This window comes from Harpia harpyja, chromosome 5 (assembly GCF_026419915.1).
Source record: "Harpia harpyja isolate bHarHar1 chromosome 5, bHarHar1 primary haplotype, whole genome shotgun sequence".
In the NCBI taxonomy this organism is placed as follows: Eukaryota; Metazoa; Chordata; class Aves; order Accipitriformes; family Accipitridae; genus Harpia; species Harpia harpyja.
In genome coordinates this window covers 34697574-34721648 of record NC_068944.1, presented here as the reverse complement: position 1 = coordinate 34721648, position 24075 = coordinate 34697574, and positions in this window count along the sequence as shown.

Sequence of the window (24075 nt, the reverse complement as noted above, 5' to 3'; positions counted from 1 at the left end):
GCTGGCAAGATGAGGGAATGTGTGTAGCTGCACAGCATAAAGAAAGAAGCCCTAGGAGTGAGTGGACTGGATGTCAGCAGTGTGGAGAGGGGCATGACTCTGCCACTTCAGTGTCTTATGCAGTGGAGTTACAATTGATTTAGGTCTGTAAATTTGACTAGTGTATATTCTCCTGGATAACCCAACATTGTACATAGATATTTTTTATCATTACTTGTCATTATAAATTATTATAGTCTGCTTCTGAAGGAATTTTCTCTTTTCTCTATTCTTTTGTAGATTTTTAAGAATGCTCCCTTTGATAAAGGTGTCCGAACTTTTTCAATCACTTTTGTTGACTTAGTCAGCAGTGTCCCTGAATTTAAATATTACACGATCTTTTAAAATACTGTAATATGAATGCTTTGAAGAATGTCCACACTTGTGTTTGTGCTACTTTAAAAGTAGACCAGAAGTTAAAACAAGGCAGGAATCTGCCAGACAAGTCCTTTATTTTCTCTCTGCTCCCTCATTGTTATAAGCTCAGTAATTAAGTGGACTCATGCTTATTTATGAATGAATGTATCTGTTCTTTATCTCTGAACTGTTCAGTAATATCCCTTGTTTATATAATACAGTAGATATTTTCATATTGGGAGATGTTTTATAAAAGTAGGTGTGGTAGGCAAGAGTGGAAATACAGGAATATTTTAAAGGAAATATGCCGAAAAAATATACACTTTTTAATAACATTTTGATGTACAGCTTGGATAGCTCCAGCTATGTTGTTTAAAACATGTTCTTCTTTATTTTATTATTAGTTGAATATGTGGGTGATCATATCTTCTGTCTACCATGCTACAGAAACCTGTTCTAAATCACAGACTTTCAAATTGTTCCTGGTATCTTGCTTTCAGGGAAGTCCAGTATGGCGACTCTTACAGATGCATAGGTAACTATAGCTTTGCACAGCTCTAACTCCCCTGAAACTAGAAGGAAATTATCTCCAGCTTTCCAAGTGATCTAATGATTTCAATACTTCTTTACCCTTGAAAAAACAAAAGTTATTACATTGGCCAACACGAGGCCTGACCAGTTTTTACTTATCTTGTCTTTCTGTCTCTTTTAGTCTATGTTGTTATGCAAGGAAGTGCAGATTTAAATGAGCTTCATTAGTAGAATAATAAGCTCCTCAGCCACTTTTTCTGCTGAGTTAAAGAAAGTAATGGCTGATAGGCATCAGCTTCAGTTCTTCTGTAGCAGTAGGCTTTTAGAAAGGCACTGTGAACAGCAGGGAAAAGCAAAGATATGCTGTTTACACAAATGGTACATTGTGGGGTTTTGGGTGTCGAGTATTTTCAGTCTCATGTCATTTTTCCCCTCATGTCCCCTGACAAGGATAAGCTGACTTTATTTATGGTCTTTTTGCTGATATGTGCATTTAAATCACATGGAAACAGTTAATTCAGAAACATTTAGAGACATCCCTAAACTAGAGAGATTTTAAATGCTGGATAGGCACATGTTGTGTCTCTTTTTGTTTTTCCTGTCTAATCTTCATAATCCGCAATGCATTGGATAACACTGAAAAATTGCATTAGCCAAACAATTAAATTCATATGGCTAGAAGTGGCTAGGCTAGTGCTGTAAATAGGGAGATAAGGAATAGAGAGAACATAAAAAATAGGGAGATTCTGTGATAATCATCTTTAGCATTGGGAAAGTTACTAACACGAATCTCATTCACATTCTTCACATTCAAGAGCAGCTGTTATAAAAGAAATGGAATAACAAGGAGTATTCAAAGTTAGTATGCAGACCAAGTTAGCTGACTTCATTGATAACATCAGTGTGTTATCAACACTTTTTGTCACAAATCCAAAACACAGCACCATACAAGCTACTATGAAGAAAATTAATTCTATGCCAGCCAAAACCAGTATAAGAGTTTAGGAAATCAGCTTCAAAGTATAATTCCCAGTAGCAGGTAAAGCACTTAATTCACTGTGCAGTTATGTGAATCAAATGAGTGCCAAAAGCTGTGATCCCTAGTAGCTAACATTACATGCTACCATGCCTGTCCAAGTTGTTTGAAAGTGCTACAGAGCAGTGTGTGTTATACCTGGGCTTAGGTTCTGTGTGGAAATTGTAACCTTTAGTTACACTAATTCAGTGTAACTGCGATTTTGAATCACCCTCTTTCCTCAGAAACTTAAGTCATATACTTGGGTACAATGTACTAGCTAACGATGGGATCCCTTCCCCTTCCCCTTCCCCTTCCCCTTCCCCTTCCCCTTCCCCTTCCCCTTCCCCTTCCCCTTCCCCTTCCCCTTCCCCTTCCCCTTCCCCTTCCCCTTCCCCTTCCCCTTCCCCTTCCCTTTCCCCTTCCCCTTCCCCTTCCCCTTCCCCTTCGCCTTCCCCTTCCCCTTCCCCTTCCCCTTCGCCTTCCCTTTCCCCTTTCCCTTCCCTTTCCTCTCAGCCTCCTTTTCTCCAAACTAGACAAACCCAGAGTACGTAGCCACTCCTCATAGGATATGCCTTCCAGCCCTTTCACCAGCTTTGTTGTCCTCCTCTGGATACATTCAGGGACCTTCACATCCTTCCTAAACTGTGGAAGACAGTACTGAAGGTGAGGCTGCTGAATACAGCGGGATGATCACCTCTTTTGACCTGGTGGTTATACTGTGTTTGATGCACCCCAGGACGCGGTTTGCCCTCTTGGCTGCCAGGGCACGCTGCCAACTCATACTGAGCCTGCTGTCGACCAGCACCCCCAGAGCCCTTTCTGCAGGGCTGATCTCCAGCCACTCACCTCCCAGTTCATACTTGTGCCCAGCTTTACACCACCTTAGGTCCAGAATCCAACAAAGAGTAGGATGACTTCCTGCAGATGTAAGAACCAAATATCACATTTCACTTTGCGATACTTTAAGTTTATGTGCTTAAAGTGTCTTAACTTCATTTTTGTTCTTTTCTGTCCACTTACATTACTCTTTAATGGTGTCAATATTTTTTCAAGTGAAAAAAAAAAAGATACACTTTATCTCATAAAAATATTTTTCTATTGGTGGTAAATTATTTATGAAAGTCAAGAAGGCATTTTCAGGTTTTTTTCTTTTTCTTTCTTCAGATCTGGAAATAATTCGTAGTTTAAATTTCTCATAGTTGTTCCTCTGGCTCCATAGTTACAAAAACTTAATGTTCCAAAGCCCAGTGGGAATTCCTGCTGCCCTTAGTCATCATTTTAGCATCTATTTCTAAAGAGCTAGGATTGAGCTCACTATTGTCAAGAAATCCTCAGCACAAGAAGGACTTTCCCTATTTAACAAAGCACCCAAGTGTTTCCATTACTTTTGGACAAGTTAAGGAAACCTAATCACATGTATAAAGATCTGTAAATTCTTAGCAATTTGCGAGTGAGCAAAAATAGAAAATGTATCTATATTTTAAACTTAGTTGTATTGCTGTTGACATTTTGAGACTCTTAAAGCTTACTGCAATAAAAAAACCCAATGCCTACATCCTTAGCTTGATCCTTACAAAATGCTAGGATCAGAGGTGAACACTGGAGAAGACAGAGCACCATATGGTACATCAAAGCATGCTGGGTGAGTAGTGCTACTATCCTGGCAAAAGAGACATTAAGGATTGATACAGCTTGGGATTGCTAATATATCCTTAGGGTTCTGTTGTGCTGTCAATATGTACATGTAATTCCTGTTAATGCTAATGGGAACTATGAAAATATATTGAGATGAGACTAGGTTTTGGAAGAAAGTAACATTTTAATTTTAAGTCCACTGCAGACCTAAATTATTCAAAGAATGACAACCCTAAATTTCTCCTGTTCTATATTTCTTTATGTATTTATTTCACTCTAGTGTTCCAAAATTCAAAACTCAGTCACTCTAAGAGAAGGAAGCATTATTCTTCTGATGTGTAGCAAAGAAAAGGAGGAGATTCCAAAGGCTGCCATGTTGTGGGAAAGCTCTTTAGAACACTTTCTTAGATTTAACCTTTTCCTTTAAAATAATTACCATAAAAGGAATTCTTAAAGATAGTGCTCCTTTTCCAGTGGGAATGGATTTACTGAAGACTTGCAAAAGGTATTTAAACATGGTAATGTTCCTTAAGGACAAGTGCTAAATAAACTAGACACTGTTGGGATTGAGGAGGCTAGCAGTACATTGCTGTTCTTCTACAGGTTCATTTGTCAAGTCAAGGCAAGTCAAGGCTTAGATGGAAGATTGATTTAGTTATCACAATTTGATCATAAACCATAGCATCATGGCAAGATACCATCCATCAGCTCATAGGTGGTAACTGTAAATGCAAAACTCTGCAATGCACCATAATCCTTTTTTATTGCAAGACAAATTAGGTAGCATTACTTTGACATAAGCTAAGAGCAGAAAAGCAGGCAGTTACCATGGTACAACTAATCCGAGGAAACTTGTGAAGCAGAAGTGAAGTGTTCATGTATCTTTACCCACAGTGCCTTAGTTTTCTGTCTGTTAGAGGGGGTGATAATATTTCAAACTTCTTAGAATAACTGTATTAAAACCTGTGAATTTCTAAAATGTTGTACTTTTGGGACTCCTACCTACCTGAGAGCAATAGAAATCAGATTGACCTTATTATCTTGACACATTTCTTTCATATGGACAATCCAGAATGCATCATATCAGGCTTTGATGAACAAGATCACAAAAATAACTGTAAAGTTCATGGCTGTTCAGCCAAGTAATTTTTGATGTTGATAGACCTAAAGAATTGAGCCTTCAATGTCAAGGCCAGCCTTATCACTGTGAAATAACTCAAGACATAATTAAACATAACTTTTAGGAAAAAGCTTTTTTCTTATCTGACATTTGTAAGAAAATATTTATCATATGAGTGAAGTTGTTGTATAGAAAAAAAGGTTATTAAAGCCAAATGGTAGCTCTCAGAAGAATAAATCAGCATATGAAGGGTTCAGTTAAGCCTCTTCCTAAGTAAGTCTGTGCTGCAGAGGAAAAGCAGTCTCTGCTGAGAGCTGCCATTCATCTGAACACTAGGCACATTTGACATTTTAAACATTTATTCAGTGGAATTTTATGTTTACCTTAATACCTTTTCAATCTGGAATCTCAAGGAAGCATTAAGTAAGAATTAGCCCATCATCCAGGAAGATCTATTTTTGCCCGTGTATAAAAAATGCTGCTTTTGGAAGTGAATTACACAGGCATCCAATGTAAAGACTTCTTCAGGCCTCCAAACTGTAAGGAGATAGGCTGTATCTAGCAGCTCTGCAGTGGTGGAGAGAAAAAAACATTCCTTGCATCTCTTTCCTCTCCAGAGTACAGAATAGTTGACCACAATTTAAGTTGCTCAAATAGGCAGTAAAATTATGGCTATTATTTCAGCCGATTTCTTCCATTGGCCTGGAATGAAATATTCTTCCTCTTACCTGGAAGGAAATATTCTTCCTCTTACCTGGAAGAAGCACAAAGTGAACTTATGCTAATTCCTTTGTGGTGTTGCCTACACAGACCCTTGAGGAAGCATCAGCAGTAAGAATAGCTGTGCTTTTCTCATACATATCCAGATCCAACGAGGCCAAGTGCAAGGTCCTGCACCTGGGTCAGGGCAATCCCCAATATGCATACAGGCTGGGGGATGAAGGGATTGAGAGCAGTTCTGCAGAGAAGGAACTGGACCTATTGGTGGATGAAAAATTGGACATGAGCTGAGAATGTGCACTTGCAGCCCAGAAAGCCAAAGGTACCCTGGGCTGCATCAAAAACAGCGTGGCCAGCAGGTCGAGGGAGGTGATTCTGCCCCTCTACTCTGCTCTGGTGAGACCCCACGTGGAGTGCTGCGTCCAGCTCTGCGCTCCTCAGCACAGGGAAGACATGGACCTGTTCAAGTGGGTCCAGAGGAAGGCCACAGAAATGATCAGAGGGGTGGAACATCTCTTCTATGAAGAACGGCTGAGAGAGTTGGGGTTGTTCAACTCAGAGAAGAGATGGCTTTGGGAAGATCTCTCAATATGTAAAGGGGTCTTATATGAGAAACAGAGAGAGACTTTTTTTTTTTTTTACCAAGACCTGTAGTGACAGTACAAGGGGCAACAGTTTTAAACTGAAAGAGGGTAGGTTTAGATTGGACATAAGGAAGAAATTTTTTACGCTGGTAGTGGTGAGATATTGGAAGAGGTTGCCTAGAGAGGTTGTGAATGCCCCGTCATTGGAAATGTTCAAGGCCAGGTTGGATGGGGCTTTGAGCAAAATGATCTAGTGGAACATGTCACTGCTTGTGGCAGGGGGGTTGGACTAGATGATCGCTAAAGGTCCCAACCCAATCAATGTGATTCTATGGATATCCCTATTAAATGTTTGCACCCTGTGGCTAACACTCTAGGCTCAAATTTACCAGAATTTGCAGGCAGCTTTGGGCTCAAATTTACTAGAACTTACAAGCAGCTTGCCATTAAAGTTGCTGTTTTTAAAGAATGCTTTTTTTAGGTCTGACCTATTTCAAACAAGTCTTTACTAAGGAATTATCTGTGGGAAATGTCAAGTCTTAGAATTAAAGAGTGTCTGTACTGCAAACACATGTGTGGACATATGTGTTATCAACAAACTGTCCTGGAGGGAATGCATCAATGTCTAAAATGTAGGAGTAGCTGTTAATTGAATCAAATGGACCATTTTTTAATGTTAATTGCAGACTTTATTCTTTCATGTGTGCATAGATGTTTTGTGATTGTGAGTTAATATGGTTGGCCAACCTAATAAAAAAATAAACTGGGAACAGACTTACCTAGACTGCTGCAAACTGGGAATATCCAAAGAAACTTTAGGGCAGAACCATTGCCGCATTAAGAACTCACCACAGTTAAATCTTTCTAGTAAACTGACTGCATGTGTCTTTGGACTTTCTGACTGAAAAAAAAAAAAAAATCAGGATTCAGATTTTAATTTACAGTTTTGGATCCCTGCTTTGGTTTACCTTATTTACCCAAACTTTACAGGTAAACATTGAAAATGATGGATTTTTGATTTTAGAGATCTCTAAGATGAAGGATTTTTGAACTTTTTTTGATTATGATTCTTTTTTTTTTTTTTTTCAGTAGGTACCATTTAGATTTTAGTTATTTCCACTGGATATCTTAAAGCTGTTCAGTTTTATTCCCTGTGTTAGCTGGTAGTCATTAGTGGTTTTCAGTTACTTGTGTTGTGGAGTATATACAGAGATGTTCTAACTGGTTATACTTGAAATTGATCTTAATGTCTTTGTGTTAACATTGCACATTCAGTAAGCCCTTGATCCTGCAAAGACAATCATGCCCCTATTTGCATGCACAGTGAATAATTTCACTAATGCTATTGGAACTGTTCTGATTGTGGAGCTTATGATTCTAAAAGTACTTTACAGGGTTTTTTTGTTTTTGTTTTTTTTTCTAAAAGTAGTTTTCAGGAGCTGCTTAGTTGAGATTTTGGTATTAAAACTGTGCTAATAACAGAACTGCAGAAAGATGCATGTTAAATTGTTCTTCAATAAAAGAATATCAATGTAAAGACTCAAATATAATTTTGTGCTTTAACTTCACTTCATATGCACAGATACATGTATACAGATAAGTGATCTATATATATGGGCCAAAGGCTAGATTATATGAATAACAATTTAATTTTCTCTCTGGTACGTACATACTTCAGAAGTGGCTTTGGTCTTTGACAGTGAAGTAGCCTGAGTGCTCCATAGCCTCCAAGTATCTTAATTTTGTTTTCCCCTCAGTTTCTCTTTCATTATGATAATATCTGAAAAGTGATTCCTGTGGAAAGTAGGATTTATACAGAGTATAACTGTGCAACCAATGTGCTGCACAAAAACACAAACATGAGATAAACCCTTGTCTGGTTAGTCTTTTCCTATTAAAACATAAGAAAATACCCAAAGATATTAAAAAATAATTGGATTTAGATTAGGTGAAAGGAATATATTCTTTTTAGCTAAATACATAATTTTTGCAACCCAACATCAGTATAACTCAGTGTATGTTTCCATGGCATTTTTCATCCAAAAATAGTCACTTCTTTCATTCTCTAAGCGAACTGGAAGATATGTAGCTGTAGTTAGCAGCATGCTGGTTTAAGTGATTGAAACCTTATTGCATTTTTATGGGGAAGAGAGAAAAAAAAGAAAAAAATAAAGAGTCAGTCTTCAGAAAACGTCAGCTACCAGCTGCATGAGATTAGGAAGTTGCTTCATTTCTGAAGAATTTATTTCACTACTGCTTATTATAGGGTTTCTTCTTCCCAAGGTCTGGCACGAGCTGTTGTCTTGAACAGGACACAGGACTGATGAACTACTGCTGTGATCATCTGAGGTGACTTTGAGGCAGGATCTGATCAGCCTCCTTCAGTCCTTGAGTTGACTCATCAAGGATGTTGTTTTGTGCAGGGTAAGCAGAACTTCAACCTGTAGCTTCCAAATTATCCAGATTTCCTAGATTTAGATTAAGCATGCCTCACCCAACTAAGCGTCTTTGAAAATATTTGCTGATGTTATGTCATTGGGAGTCTGTTTGAAAAGTGTGATTGTTACAATGTTAATAAGAGATTAAAATAGCTTAACGTTTATTGTCTACAGCAAAAGGTACAGAAAAATACAATTTACTTTGAAAGTTATAATATCTACCAGAATTATCTGAACCTTCTAAATTTTAATTGAAAAAAATGAAGGTTTCTAAAGCCGTTAATCATAAATTCAATTATGTTCAAATTAATTTAGCTTAAGGTGAGAGGTGATTACTGCGATATTTAATTTAATGTCACCCTATTTTTGTGAGCTTTTATGACAGATTAAGGTGACAAGACTTTTCATTTTTATCAACGAATTTTTAAAGTACTTACTCTTTTGATAGTTTATTAGGACATTAAAATGTTAATTAAAAGTTCTGCTTTGAAAGCTTCTTCCTTGAGCAACCCTCTCTATCCCCACTTTCATTTCAGTTGAAACATGACCCAAAAAAGGGACCACAACTTTTCTGCCATTTTAAACTATCATAGGCCAAGATAGGAAACGTACTGAAGCTAGAAAGGCATAAATATGACATCCTCCATTTTAAAAAGACTTTTTAAAAAATGAACTGGACATTCAATAATTAATAATAATGTACAGCTTCACTCTGACTATGGCTCTGAGCAGTTTTCTGACTTTCTAGTCTATGAACAACCATTAGAATACAGTAAAATTTCTTTTGAGGCAATTAATGTTTTCTACAGCCTGTCAAAGGTAGGTTATAATCCTAATCCATAATTAACATTGGTGGGCTGGCAAAAATTACATGAATTATGATTACTGAAGTTAACAACAACTCATGCTTTTGAAAATTATATACTAGTGCACGTGGGGAAGGTTTTAAATGGTTTCCATTTTTATGGGTTTGAATTTTTTTTTTCTCTTTTGAAAATATTATTGAAAACATCATCAAAATTATTACTAAAACTAGTTACAAAACATAGGATTTTTGTAAATGGAATTGTTGGAAATATTTTCTGAAGAAAAAAAGATCAATACTTTGGCATGAAGAATTTTTAGTGATAGGAACAAACGAACAGAGACGCTTTATGTCTAAAAGGGTTGACTCACTTTCCTTTTCCATTTTGATGTCCAAAAGCTTATATTTAAAAGACATAGAAGCCACATATACTTTACTATAACACTGAAAAATGAACACTAAATGTAATCAGTATTGTAGGTAACAAATGTGAATTCACATCAGTGTAACTTCTTGAACAGCTTTTTTTGTTCTTTGGAGCGTGCATAATATACTATTGCACCGGTGCCTATTGTGTTATAAAATATGTAAACAAGAAAATCCATAACTCATGAAAACAGGAAATGTATCTTTTAGACTTGAACACTGACTAATATGCAGAAGCATGATTATAGAATTGTTGGGAAGGTACAAACTTGGTCTTACCATTTTCTTGTATCCAAGTTACAGCTTAGGTTGCCCACATTCAACAGTTCTTACACTGCAACTTGTATGGGTTATTGGGACAAATGAGACACACCTTATATGCAAAGCCAATAATATTTTCTTAGTCTAATTAATATCTTGACAGTCTAATCAAAGGTTTATTATTAATCCAGTTGAAATGACACTAAGAGTCATAACTCAAATTATCTACTTTTTAGAATTTGGGTCAATAATGAATCAGTATTAAGATTAGATTTAAGATTCAGATTTAAGATTAAGTTACCCCATTTTCCTTAATAAACTCTTTGGTTATGTTTTAAGGTCACACTAAAAAAAACCCACCAACATACTTATTTTAAGATATGTTTTAATAGCTACTCTGTTCTTACCTTTTTCCCCTTTCTCCAGAGAAGATTGTATTACCTTAAAACTGCAAGATGTGTATGTACAGACAATACTACTATTTCACTTGCACAGCAGAAGGAAATCCTTTGCCCAAGATAATTTATATACATATTAAGTAAATGATAACCAAGTGGTTCATATGAGTATTGTTTATTTTTGAACAGGACTTTGACTTCAGTAATTCTATGGTTACTATATTTCACACCTCCGTATTCTTGGGAGGGACAACTGATGTGTATAGATGGTTGATTTTTTCTGATTTAACTCATTCTAAAGGAAACTAGCTATGAAGACACCTATGGATAAAAAATGCTGCTGAAAAATAGTTTCTTCAGGGTCTTCAACTTCAGCTATTTTAGAAATAACGCAAATTACGGGATGTAGTAAAATCTTTCCATCTCATTGAAATGTCCTGATGTTACAGGGAAATGTGAAAAGGTTATTTTTTCTCAGATAACATTGAAGAAGAAGTAAGGTTTTAAATAGTTTGCCAAAGATAATACTTCTTGTTATAATATTCCTGTAAAAAGCCCATATTCCCAAGGTGTAATCACTAAACCAGAGTATCTCCATGAGGATTGCTGCAATATCAATTTTATTGATACCAGCCATGATTATGCAAACTTTGTAAATGTTCTAAAAGCTTGAGAATAAAAGTTATGGAACACTTAGTGAAAACTGCATATATCTTTGTTGTATTTTTTAAATTATGGGATAAACCCCCCCCCAACAATGAACAGATTAAAAAAACAGTCTAATTCAGAATTAAGGCATTAATTCAAGCATTAACTCTGATACCCCAAATTCTTCTTTCACTAATAATCATCAATATATGAAAATACTATAGAGCTCTGCTAAAGAAAAGTGATATTATTGAGCCTAAGAATATGTCAGTGAACGGCCATCATGAGAAGCCAAAATACACAAATTAAGAGGAGGGATTTAGAGAAGACTTACAGATCACTGTCTTCTTGTCCTTGAAGCTCAATATTCAGGATGCATTAGATGACACCCAGAGTTTCATCGTATATTCCATATCCCAGCAGCAAAAGAGTGTCTTGGGGCAGCCATTCCTATACAGCTTTTCTGTTACCCTACAGATCCTCAGAGCAAACTATTCTGTCCTTTAGCTTCAAATCTTTCCTGATATCTGAGATAACAAAGGTATTTTTGCCTATTGTTTCCATTACAAAGAAGCCCACATACCTCATGCCCTTTATATGCGATGCTGAAGTTGCTTTATTCTCTCTTCTTTCCTTTTAACGTGCTTAATCAGTCAAGCTAGAGCAATACAAATATTACAGTGTTGATATAGTTGTGAGTTCATAAGTTTTCACAGTTTTAACTGATCAGCTAATATTTAGTGAACTAATACAAACACACTGTGAACCTGTACTTGTGTCACTGCAGAGCAAAATCCCATCCCCCAGGGGCACGTAGTGCACACATACTCCTAAAATCAACAGAAGGGGTTGATTGGTAACACCTGCATTAGAAAAATAGCATAAACTTTTCAGTCTCTTTGGAAAGGACCAAACCACTTGGTCTGAAAAAGAGAGTAGAGACTATGTTCTCCCTTCAGGCTGTACATCCAAAATTCTTCTCAAGAATATTTATTACTAATCTACCCCAAATATCCAAAGCTATTTGATTAGCTGACATTTCCCATTTAAGAATGTCTTTTAAAATATATGGATATTATAAACAAGGTTGTTTAAAATAACTAATGAAAATGGCTTGTTATGATTAAATATTAATCTTTTACATTCAAGGAAAAGATGAATATGCCTATAATGCAAAATGTGTGAGATAAGTCTTGTACTTTTGGGATTTAAAATCTTATCAAGTATGTTTTTAAATGTGCAGTTCTAGTAATGATGTTGTTGCCAGATGTATGGCTGTTACTTCACAAACATAGTTTTGAAACATAACTCAGCTAGGAAACTACTTTTTTTTAAAACATATTCACTGAAAAAAAATGCAGCCTTTTCCATGTGCCTCACCCAGAGAACTTACACTGCTGTATCACAGTTAGGCCATATTTCCTAACAGGGATGTCATCTCTGAAAAACAAGCAAACAAAAAACTATTCTCTAATGATTAGATGCCCCATATCACCCTTCTGCAAACTGGCAGAGCAAGTACAAAAAAAGAATTGTTAAAAATCCATTGAAACCTTATTGTTCTACAAGCATATTCTAATTTAGCTTCACAGAAAATATGGCTTGGTAGGGATGGTTATAAGGTTTGTTTTCAGTAGCTGTCACACTTACTCAGCTAACAAAGAAACAAAGCTATTTTGCCTTGAGCAAAACAAACATAAACAAACCTCTTAACAAGTAAACAAATCTTCCTCTTGTTTATAATCTCAAACCAAGTGTAATGAGCATAAAATAGTACAAAGAGTGATGACATCAACAGTGAGACACAGTTGTATGCTAGACATAGGGATTTTTAGCCACAACTGTGAGTACCTGGTATCATACAGGTGTACCACAATGCCACCTGTGTGTCTTTGTCTTTTTTGTTAGGAAATTCCGCTACTCTCCAGTTCTACTTCTGGTTGATACCACTATCAGCAAGAGTACTCTGGTGCAGTATCTTTGACACTTCCTTAAAGGAGGGGAACAAATTACTAATCTGGGAATCAAGACCGACACAGACACACTGCGAAGCCAGAGTTCTTATTCATACTCTTACTGTTAGAACTGAGGACAGCTGACCCCTGTCTTAACCATCAAATGTATATTATAAACATCTAAATAAAACAGAAAAATAAGCATGGTCCTTCATTGACTTCACTGAGAGAGGCTAGGAATATTAGGTTACCCACAGTCAGTCAGTCCAAACATCCATCCAGCCCTGAGTCCTCTCTCTGACAGTGGCTGGTAAGGGAAGTCTAGGGAGCAGGTTGGGTGCAGATGACGTTGGATGCACTAGTTCGGAGGACTGTGTCCAGCCACTTCCTGAGCATTGCACTTTAGTGTATTCATGCTCCCTGCATTGATACTGCGGCGTAACGGTCAGCAGCGTTCAGTCAGCGGCGAGGCCAGCAGAGGCAACGGTAAGTCGTCGGCGGCTAAGCGCTAGATTGAGGCGCACAGGAAGGTTCCCGAGGCCCGGGAGCCCCGGGGAAGGGCGGAGGGACCCGGCCGGAGCCGGCGGCTCTCGCGAGAGAGGCTGACGCGGCGTGGGCGTTGCCGGGGGCAACCGCGGGAGATTTGAATGCCCCTGAGGAGCGCCGGCCACCAGGAGCGCGGCGTGTCAGTTTGCGTGGCAGTTAGTGCAGGCAAGGCGCAGCCCCCCCCTCTTCCCAGCTCGAGCAGGCTACTCAAGTGGTGGGTGTCGGCCCAGAGGGAGACCCAGGTATGGTTGCCACTCGGGTGAAAGCCATTGTTAGGAAAAATATGGCAACGCAGACAGAGGTCCCATGTAAACATGCAGCTGTCCAGGTCTCTGGCTGCAGGGAGTGCCTGAGTCTATCAGAAATGATGGAGGTCAGCGGGGACACCTCTTGTGTGAGGTGTGACCAGGTGAGTGATTTGCTCAGCCTGGTGGTAGAGTCAAAGGAGGAAGCGGAAAGGTTGAGGAGTATCAGGGAGTGAGAGAGGGAGACAGATTGGTGGGCCCACACCCTACACACCACACACACCCCCCACACCTACCATCCCTGAGGCAGAGGCAGCAGATGGAGGCTCCGCAAGAAGCGGAGGTTCCCCTGCCCTCCTGCCACCAGGCAGGAGGGGACCTAAGAGATGGAGGGGAATGGATACAGGTCCCTGCTCAGGGAGGCAGGCAAATCCGCTCCCGGTCTCCCTCACCTTCCCAGTTGCCCCTTCACAACAAGTATGGGGCTCTGGAAGTTGAGGACCAGGCCAGTGAAGATCAGGGTGTAGATGAAGCCCTATCTAGGGAGGTGCTTAAGCCCAGTCGGGCAACCCCACGCATTCTCACATCCTCTGAAAAAAGGAGGGTAATTGTCGTAGGCGACTCCCTCTTAAGGGGGACAGAGGGCCCAATATGCAGACCTGACCCATCCCACAGGGAAGTCTGCTGCCTCCCTGGGGCCCGGGTAAAAGACATTACCAGGAAACTCCCTGGTCTGGTTCGGACTTCTGATTATTACCCATTGCTGGTTGTGCAGGTTGGCAGTGATGAGATTGCAGAGAGGAATCCAAAGGCAATCAAAAGGGACTTCAGGGCACTGGGACGATTAGTAGAAAGATCAGGAGTACAGGTAGTGTTTTCCTCAATCCCTTCAGTGGCAGGGAAACACACCTGGTTAATACGTGGCTCAGAGGCTGGTGCTATAGGTGGAATTTTGGGTTTTTTGATCATGGGGAGGCTTACACAGCACCGGGCTTGCTAGCGACAGATGGTTTCCAGCTATCTCGAAGGGGTAAGAGAATCCTTGCTCATGAGTTGGCAGGGCTCATAGAAAGGGCTTTAAACTAGGTTCGAAGGGGGTAAGGGATAAAACTAGGTGCACAAGAGATGAGCCTGGGGGCAGCGTGCCGATGTTAGGGGTGGATTCGATGACCCAGCTCAAATGCATCTATGCCAACGCACGCAGCATGGGCAATAAACAGGAGGAGCTGGAAGCCATTGTGAGGCAGGATAGATATGACTTAGTCGTCATCACGGAAACATGGTGGGACGACTCCCATGACTGGAGTGCTGCAATGGATGGCTACAAGCTCTTCAGAAGGGATAGGCAAGGTAGAAGAGGTGGTGGGGTGGCTCTCTATGTTAGGGAATGTTTTGACTGTTCAGAGCTACACGATTCTGATGACAAGGTGGAGTGCTTATGGGTGAGGATGAGAAGGAAAGCCAATAAGGCAGATATTGTGCTGGGAGTCTGTTATAGACCACCCAACCAGGTTGAAGAGACGGATGAATCATTCTACAAGCGGCTGGCAGTAGTCTCAGAATCGTGTGCCCTTGTCCTTGTGGGGGACTTTAACTTTCCAGACATCTGCTGGAAATACAACACAGCAGTGAGTAAACAATCTAGGAGGTTCCTGGAGTGTGTGGAAGATAACTTCCTGACACAGCTGGTGGGTGAGCCAACCAGGGGAGGAGCCTTGCTAGATCTGTTGTTTACGAACAGGGAAGGACTGGTGGGAGGTGTGATGGTTGGAGGCCATCTTGGGCTTAGTGACCATGAAATGATAGAATTTTCAATTCTTGGTGAGGCAAAGAAGGTGGTCAGCAAAACCACCGCTATGGACTTCCGGAGGGCTAACTTTGGCCTCTTCAAGGCACTGGTTGAGAGAGTCCCTTGGGAGACGGTCCTGAAGGGCAAAGGGGTCCAGGAGGGATGGACATTCTTTAAAAAGGAAATCTTAATGGCTCAGGACCAGGCTATTCCCATGTGCCGCAAGTCGAACCGCCGAGGAAAACGACTGGCCTGGCTGAATGGGGAGCTTTTGCTAGGAGTCAAGAAAAAAAGGAGAGTTTATCATCTCTGGAGGAAAGGGCGGGCAACTTGGGAGGAGTACAGGGATCTTGTTAGATCATACAGAGAGAAAATTAGAAAGGCGAAAGCTCAGCTAGAACTAAATCTGGCCACTATCATAAGGGACAACAAAAAATGTTTTTACAAATATGTTAACAGTAAAAAGAATCCCAAGGAGAATATCTTTCCTTTAATGGATACAGAAGGGAACGTAGCAACCAGTGATAAGGAAAAGGCCGACGTACTTAATGCCTTCTTTGCCTCAGTCTTTAGTAGTGAGTCCAGTCATCCTCAGGGTACTCCACCCCCTGAGCTGGAAGGTAAGGATGAAGAGCAGAACATACCCCCCTTAATCCAGGAGGAAATAGTTAGGGACCTGCTACGCCATGTGGACACTCACAAATCTATGGGCCCTGATGGGATCCATCCAAGAGTACTGAGGGAACTGGCAGAGGTCCTTGCCAAGCCACTCTCTATCATCTATCAGTGTTCCTGGTCAACAGGGGAGGTCCCAGAGGACTGGAGGCTTGCCAATGTGACTCCCATTTATAAGAAGGGTTGGAGGGAGGATCCGGGAACTACAGGCCTGTCAGCCTGACCTCAGTACCGGGAAAGATAATGGAACGGTTTGTTTTGAAAGCACTCACATGGCAAGTCCAGGATAAGAGGGGGATCAGGCCCAGTCAGCATGGGTTTACGAAAGGCAGGTCCTGCTTGACCAACCTGATCTCCTTCTATGACCAGGTGACCCGCCTAGTGGATGAGGGAAAGGCTGTCGATGTTATTTTCCTAGACTTCAGCAAGGCCTTTGACACTGTCTCTCATGGCATACTCCTTGAGAAGCTGGCATCTCGTGGCCTGGGTAAGTGCACTATTCACTGGGTGAAAAACCGGCTGGATGGCCGAGCCCAGAGGATAGTGGTGAATGGGGTGAAATCCAGTTGGCGGCGGGTCACAAGTGGTGTTCCCCAGGGCTCGGTGTTGGGGCCGGTTCCGTTTAATATCTCTATTGATGATTTGGATGAGGGGATTGAGTGCACCCTCAGCAAGTTTGCAGACGACACCAAGTTGGGAGGCAGGGTCGATTTGCTTGAGGGTAGGGAGGCTCTACAGAGAGATCTGGACAGGCTGGATCGATGGGCTGAGGCCAATTGTATGAAGTTCAACAAGGCCAAGTGCCGGGTCCTGCACTTCGGTCATGGCAACCCCATGCAGCGCTACAGGCTTGGGGAAGAGTGGCTGGAAAGCTGCCCGGCAGAGAAAGACCTGGGGGTGCTGGTTGACAGCCAGCTGAATATGAGCCAGCAGTGTGCCCAGGTGGCCAAGAAGGCCAATCGCATCCTAGCCTGTATCAGGAACAGTGTGGCCAGCAGGAACATGGAGGTGGTTGTTCCCCTGTACTCGGCACTGGTGAGGCCGCACCTTGAGTACTGTGTTCAGTTTTGGGCCCCTCACTACAGGAAAGACATTGATTTGCTAGAGCGTGTTCAGAGGAGAGCAACCAAGTTGGTGAGGGGCCTTGAGCACAAGTCTTATGAGGAGCGGCTGAGGGGTCTGGGGTTGTTCAGTCTAGAAAAGAGGAGGCTGAGGGGAGACCTTATCGCTCTCTACAACTACCTGGAAGGGGGTTGTAGTGAGGTGGGTGTCGGTCTCTTCTGTCAGGTGGCTGGAGATAGGACAAGAGGAAATGGCCTCAAATTGAGGCAAGGGAGATTTAGGTTAGATGTTAGAAAAAATTTTTTTACTGAGAGGGTTGTCAAACATTGGAATGGACTGCCCAGGGAAGTGGTTGAGTCACCATCCCTGGAGATATTAAAAAAGCGAGTGGACAGGGTACTCCAGGGCATGGTTTAGGGGGCATGGTTGATGGTTGGACTCGATGATCTTGAAGGTCTTTTGCAACCGAAATTATTCTATGATTCTATGATAAACGAGTTTCTAATCCAAGTGCAAAGCCATTCCCATTAAATGGTACACAGTTGCTCTCTGAATATACAGTACATTCATTTGATCAAGGTTAATACTATCCATATCTCTCTGATCTCAGAGAAAAACAATACTTTTTCAATGAAATAAAAAGAAAAAGAGAAGCTATGTGAGCTTTTCTGAAGGAAAAGTTTTTTATGAACTATATTTTTTCTTCATCCATTCATTGGATATGAAAGATGGCAGAAGTTTGAATTTGCTTGAGGATGGGTCCCAGATGACCCCAAGAGGGTCTGACCAGGACATGTATCTGTATACAGCCCCTGACGTGGCCCAGTCCTGACTGTGAATGGATTTTTATTGATCTGATTATACATATATGAATGAATCACATTTTTTTTTTGAAATCCCAAATTGTCAATTTGAAGTTTTATCTTTAATGCTAATTTAAGGTATGTTTTCTCATTTATTCTTATCGTAAGGTCACAATCCAGTTTTACTTGGCTTTAATAAACTAAGCAGGTAAGAGATGAGTCCACTTGAAAGAGCACAAAATTAATGAACAAAATTGTGAGAAAGGGAGTGTAGTAACACTTGTTTTACAAGAGGTAGCACAGAGAAATTAAATAATCTCAACCAAGGGTGAACCAAGAACTTAGTGGGATGATAATGCAGTCTACAAAGACAATAAGCAAAACCTTCTTCTACTTTGTTTTCCTTCTTTTTCCTTCACCAAACCAATTTACATTATTCAACCTCATTGCTGGACAAGAGGAAATGGGAAGTCACTAGGTGCATCTAGGTTCATTGTCAGTGCTGGACATTCTTCTACCTGTCATGTTAGGCATAATCAGGACTTTTTCCAAGCACCAGCAAGTGTCATTGTAGAAGGTAAGCACAGTGTGATGATGGTGTTGGGAGTCCAATTAGTCAAAGTTAAGCCAAAGTTATCATGCTGCATTTGTTACTGCATAATGTATCTCATGGACTTTTCTGTGTTGTTTTGCAATTTGTTCGCTATAGCAATATATCTAAGGATCAAACTCAGGTAATATTTGAAAACTTGTGAACAAATAAAAAGCATAATTGAATCATAAAAAATTATTACATTATAACAATATGTATAAATGTTTTATCTTTCCATGCTTCATTGATAACGATGTTTAAAATTTGTAAAGCTTGTCATGTCAACGAGGCATTGCTTTTAAATAAATATAGTTTCCTAACAGCTTTTGTTGCCAAGCAAAGCCAACTGAATCTAAGATTACACAACTATGATTTAACAAAGGGAGAGAAAACATTACAGGCAATCACTGTTTGTATTACTTTAGGCAATCTATTGTGAGAACAAGTAGGTAAAACAGGATGATAGGTGATACATATATTTCAGGGCCTTATCTATCTCACCTACTCTTTTGCACTCTATTTCAACCATTCATTTATACAAGTCTCTGTCAAAACATAGAGAGTTCCCTGACTCTTACGCTGTTTTCTTTCTGTCCTGCAACCTGCCAAAGGAACTTCGGCTAGCACTTATGTTTGGGTGATATCTCTCTCCAAATGGCATTTGGGGCCAAAGTAGCCTTTTCTGTTTGGTAAAGGAGAGCTCTGCAAAATTTTGGATTCTGCTGGACAGAGCAAAAGCAAATCTCTATCTTGCTTAAAATTGTCATTTGTCAGATAATAAAAGGCTTTACTCATATGTCCTTTGTTCATTAGTATTTCTGTGAACAGCAAATTCACTCACTGTTTCCAGTCACTAATTTATTGTCACATTGTAAGTCTTGTCTCTCATACTAATAGTATTCTCTTTAACAGTCTGCCATATAAGTTCCTTCTTCCTGAGTGGATTGTTCCTAGAGTTAATGCCACAGTTGACAGTAAGCACAATTATTTATACAGTTCTAATTTGCCATTTTTTGGAAGACAAACAGGCAAAGATAAATTACATCTTCTCTAGGTACAAATGAGTTGCATAACTTTTTCATATCATCTGACGACAGCAACAATTCATTATTTAAACTCAAACAAGAACAGTGAATGTCCCCCTTATTACTTGCCTTTTTTGACACAAAAAAGCTATTCTTCATCCCAAATTATTTAACCCTGTATTTCCACCCTAATAACCTGTATCTAAATTTTGAGCTCCTTTGCATGGATTTAAGGTAACTGTAATATGCATATCATTGGCATCATTAGAATCTGAAGTGTAGTTTCTCAGCTTTAAAACAATATGATAGAAATCACCATCTGCTTGTCCTTCAACTTGCTTTATGGTTTCCTTGTTACTTGTTATGTATTGTGGTTTTTAATTTTCTGTATTATTAATCTGTCTCATTAACCTGTACCATTAATCAAACAACTGGTGTGCAAAAAGCAGCTTTTATTTCCTTCAAAAGGAGAGTGCATTTTTTAGGATATTATGCTTTTTTTGTCTGTGTGTCTATGGTACCTCTCTATTTTGCTTCAGTAACTGAAGTAAAAACTAAAAAATCCCCACTGTAGATTGGCTGAGAAGTGATGAGGAAAAAAGGAAAAGATTTTGCATGGAAATGTACATATCAGTGTGTGAGGCAGATACAGCTTTTTATGACACAGAATAATTAATATTGTAAATCAGAATTTAAACCCATTATACATCTTTACAAAGAATGGCAAGGACCATATTGCCATTGCTGATTTTAATCAGACTATAAATCTTTATGTGATAAATATAAAAATTATGTTAATTCTTAACAAGAATTGCCAGTGGAAATGCTTTTTTTCAAGTGATGTTATAAATGTTTTCAGACTCAGAGATATACTTGGGGGATTTTAAACTGATAAAGGTATGAAAAAGGTGAGTTATCACCAGGTTATAAATGCCAAACTGTCTCTAATTTAAAGGTCATTTCAATTTCCAACATTTTCCTAGTTAAAGCATGGTTTCCCAAGAATACTAGCTAGCTAGTAACAAGAGAGAGATGCCAGTGATAAATCCATTTGCATTTTAGTCTCTGCTTTTCCCTTTCAATAGTCAATATTAGGTTTTGCATGTATTTCATGTAGTTCAAATTAATCCTCTAAAAACATCTACTGCTATAACATCCACTGAAAGGATTGCTGCTTAGACCTTAGAGAAAAGTCTCATTACACTTGATGATATATTGCCATTACTGAACTGCTCTGGCACAAAATTAGTGTCTTTTGTTTGTGATACTATAATTAACAGTAATTCATTTTAAGGATAGCTTTTATAGAGGAAGAATTCTAAATAGTTATTAGTCTCCAGGGAATTAAGTCTTTACAGGCTATCTGAATGTTTCTTTACTGAGTGTTCCTTTTTTTTCACAGACATATGAAACAGGTGCCATTAAAATATATAAATCCAATCTTGCAGCCATTAACTTTGTAAAGATTTTACTACAGTTTCCTAAGGCAATTAAATGTGGTTACTAGGTGATGTCATTGGCAGAGAAAGAACCAACATGAAAATAAGGTGAGTAGGTACGTCGATACCCTGCGTTTAAAATGCTGTACAAGATTTCTCTACTGTTCCTGAAACCAAATATGAGGAAATTCAAGTTAAAATGATTCGACATTTAAAAGTATTTCACTGGTGCTGAGGTATGAAAATCTGCATTTTAGGAACAACCATTAATGTGAGCATCAAAGATCATCACAAGGGAAAACCATTAGAAACCTAAAGTAATTTAAAAAATCATATTGAAGTATTCTAGAATAACATTCAGTAAAGCGCTTTATTTGTGAAGGCATATTTAGCAGACAGGCACTGAAGTAGATGGTTATCTGTACATGCTGTCAATAAACATAACTTTGATTTGTTAGGATAAATCTTTCAAGATGTGTTCAAGACAGCAACAATTTGGATGCATTGCATGTCTTCAGAAAAATTATTTGGTGAAATCCTTAAAAAAAAAATCTGTTTGAATAATTTTTCTTCACAGGTAGCAGAGTCATACAGTGCCCATATCTTCTGAAAATAATTTTGCTGATATGGACATATTAAAAGCTGCCAGCTGAAAGAAGTACTCAGTTTTATACCTTCTTAGACAGTATGTTGCAGTGTTTTGAACTGAACCTAGTCTGAACTGCCTTGAGTTTTGAAAGTCCCCTTTCCTGTGATTAATTTCCCATTTGTTATACTTTTTAAATTTCTGATTTAGGGAATACAAGACATAATTACACATTTCATTATCAGCCCATCTAGCCCCAAATAAGCATCCATTGCATGGAGATAAAATGGAAAAAGAAAAAACCCAGGCCAGTAGTAAATTTAAATGTAGGTGTTATGACATATATACTACTCATGACAGGGAAGAAGGTTAACAGCACAGATTCTGTTTCAGTCATTCTTCTGAGAATTATAGGCAAGATTTTAATTTTTCAGCACTATGAATCATGATGGCTCCATTTTGTCCAACACCACTAAGAATGGAGAATTAGGTTTAGAGTTCTTTTGCATTTAATTCATGATTATGGATGTAAACATGTGTACTCATTTCTGTATGTATTTACTTCTTAGTATTAGCATTTAATAATGGGGTAAATGTTATATTGAATGAGGTAATTTATACTTCATTGTTTGCCAGGAGGGAAGGGAGCTTGGAGCTATGAGGACAAAGCATGTAGTAGGGAGAGGCATGGTCTCCTTCCTGTCTCCTGTTTTTCACTATGGTTATTTATTCCTTGTTCAATCTGCTTATTCATCTTGCACTCCTTAACAACTTCTTATTGCAGAATGAGCTTTTTTTTATAACATAGCAAACTTGGTCTACTGCAAAAGAGAAAAAGTTTTTCAAAGCTTCCAATCTGCAAACTGTTAATCCCAGCTGTAGCCAGCCATGATGCCTTTATCCTTCTACTTCCCCATTTATTTTTCTGGGACTTTCTTTTTAGAAAAGCAGGATTAGCCATTGGCCCTTAGATGAACTGAGAGTCTTTATTATATTTGATGAGGACTGGCTTTCACCTTTTGGTTTTTGGCACCTGGAGAACTATGGATGCCCTCCATATTCTTCCATCTTGCCATCATACATCAAAGTCTTGGCTTCAGAATGTTTCTTTATTTGAATTTTGGACAAGCTAATGCAGGGAGTAGATTGTGTTTTTAAAGTTGCGGAGAAAGAACATTTTTGTATTCATGACTGATGTAAATATGGGGTTCCTGTATCCTGACAAGGAGCCAGAGCCCTCTTGTCTTAGTAAAGCAGCAATAAAGCATCATTCTGCTCATATTCCTCCGGGTTGTTGCCAAGGCCTTAACAATGTTATAAAAACTTCTTTCAGTTTTTATGAGTTTAAGGTGCTTAATACTTCATTATTAATGTATGTATATGCACTTTTTAATTATAGCTGCTATACTTATCATATATTGTAATATAGAGATGACTTGACAGAAAAGCAGAGGAATTAAGATCAGATGTTTTCATTTCAGTCCTATTTGTTTTTTTCTCCTGTTCCGCTTTGTCACATTTTATAGTGCAGTGCAAGAACCAGTTTGTGATTGCCTGGACCAAAAAAGACACAAACAAATTTACATGTTCCTAGGCTGCATATAATATATGCAATAAGAAAAATAAGAGAAAGTATTATATGTATAAATAAAAATAAAGAAAAACCCTGTCACTTTCATTACATGACACTGTTAATGCATTACTGCTTATAATTAATGTAGTTGAGACACCTGAAGAAATTGTGTATGCTTGATTTCTCATTTTATCTTCATAAATGCATAAAGACCTGCTGTATTCACTGACAGTTACTCATTTTCTGCATAAACATCGCAGTGCCTAGAACCCTTTCACTGAGTTACTTTGTAGAAGGAGTTTGCTTACCCATCAAATTGTCTCTTACGTTCTATCATAAAGCACCAAAGAAGAAAAGAAACAACTTCTTTTTATATAGAAGAGCAATGTTATATACATATATTAAAAAAAAAAAAAAATATCATGACCATTTCAGTTGTGCTCCACACACATCCTTACTCTGTGTCCATCATTTTCTTCTTCTTTTTTAGCTTCCAGTCTTAATTTCCCTTGAACTGTGCATCATTCTAAGCTGGGATACTGTGTCATTTATTAAAGTTTACCATATGATTAAGGTTTACCCTTATGCATTTTGTTATATAAATAATAACCAGCACTAATGCTTAAGAATAAAACTTAATTTTGATTACAACACTACTATATATAATTTTTTTTTTAGAGTGAATACTTCTAAAGAAGTGTTTAGAAACTAAGATCATATCTGCCTCATAATGCTTTGGCACTCTTTTCTGTTGTTGAACACAAGGACATATATAACCTGTTTGTAGCTATACGTAGTGAATTGC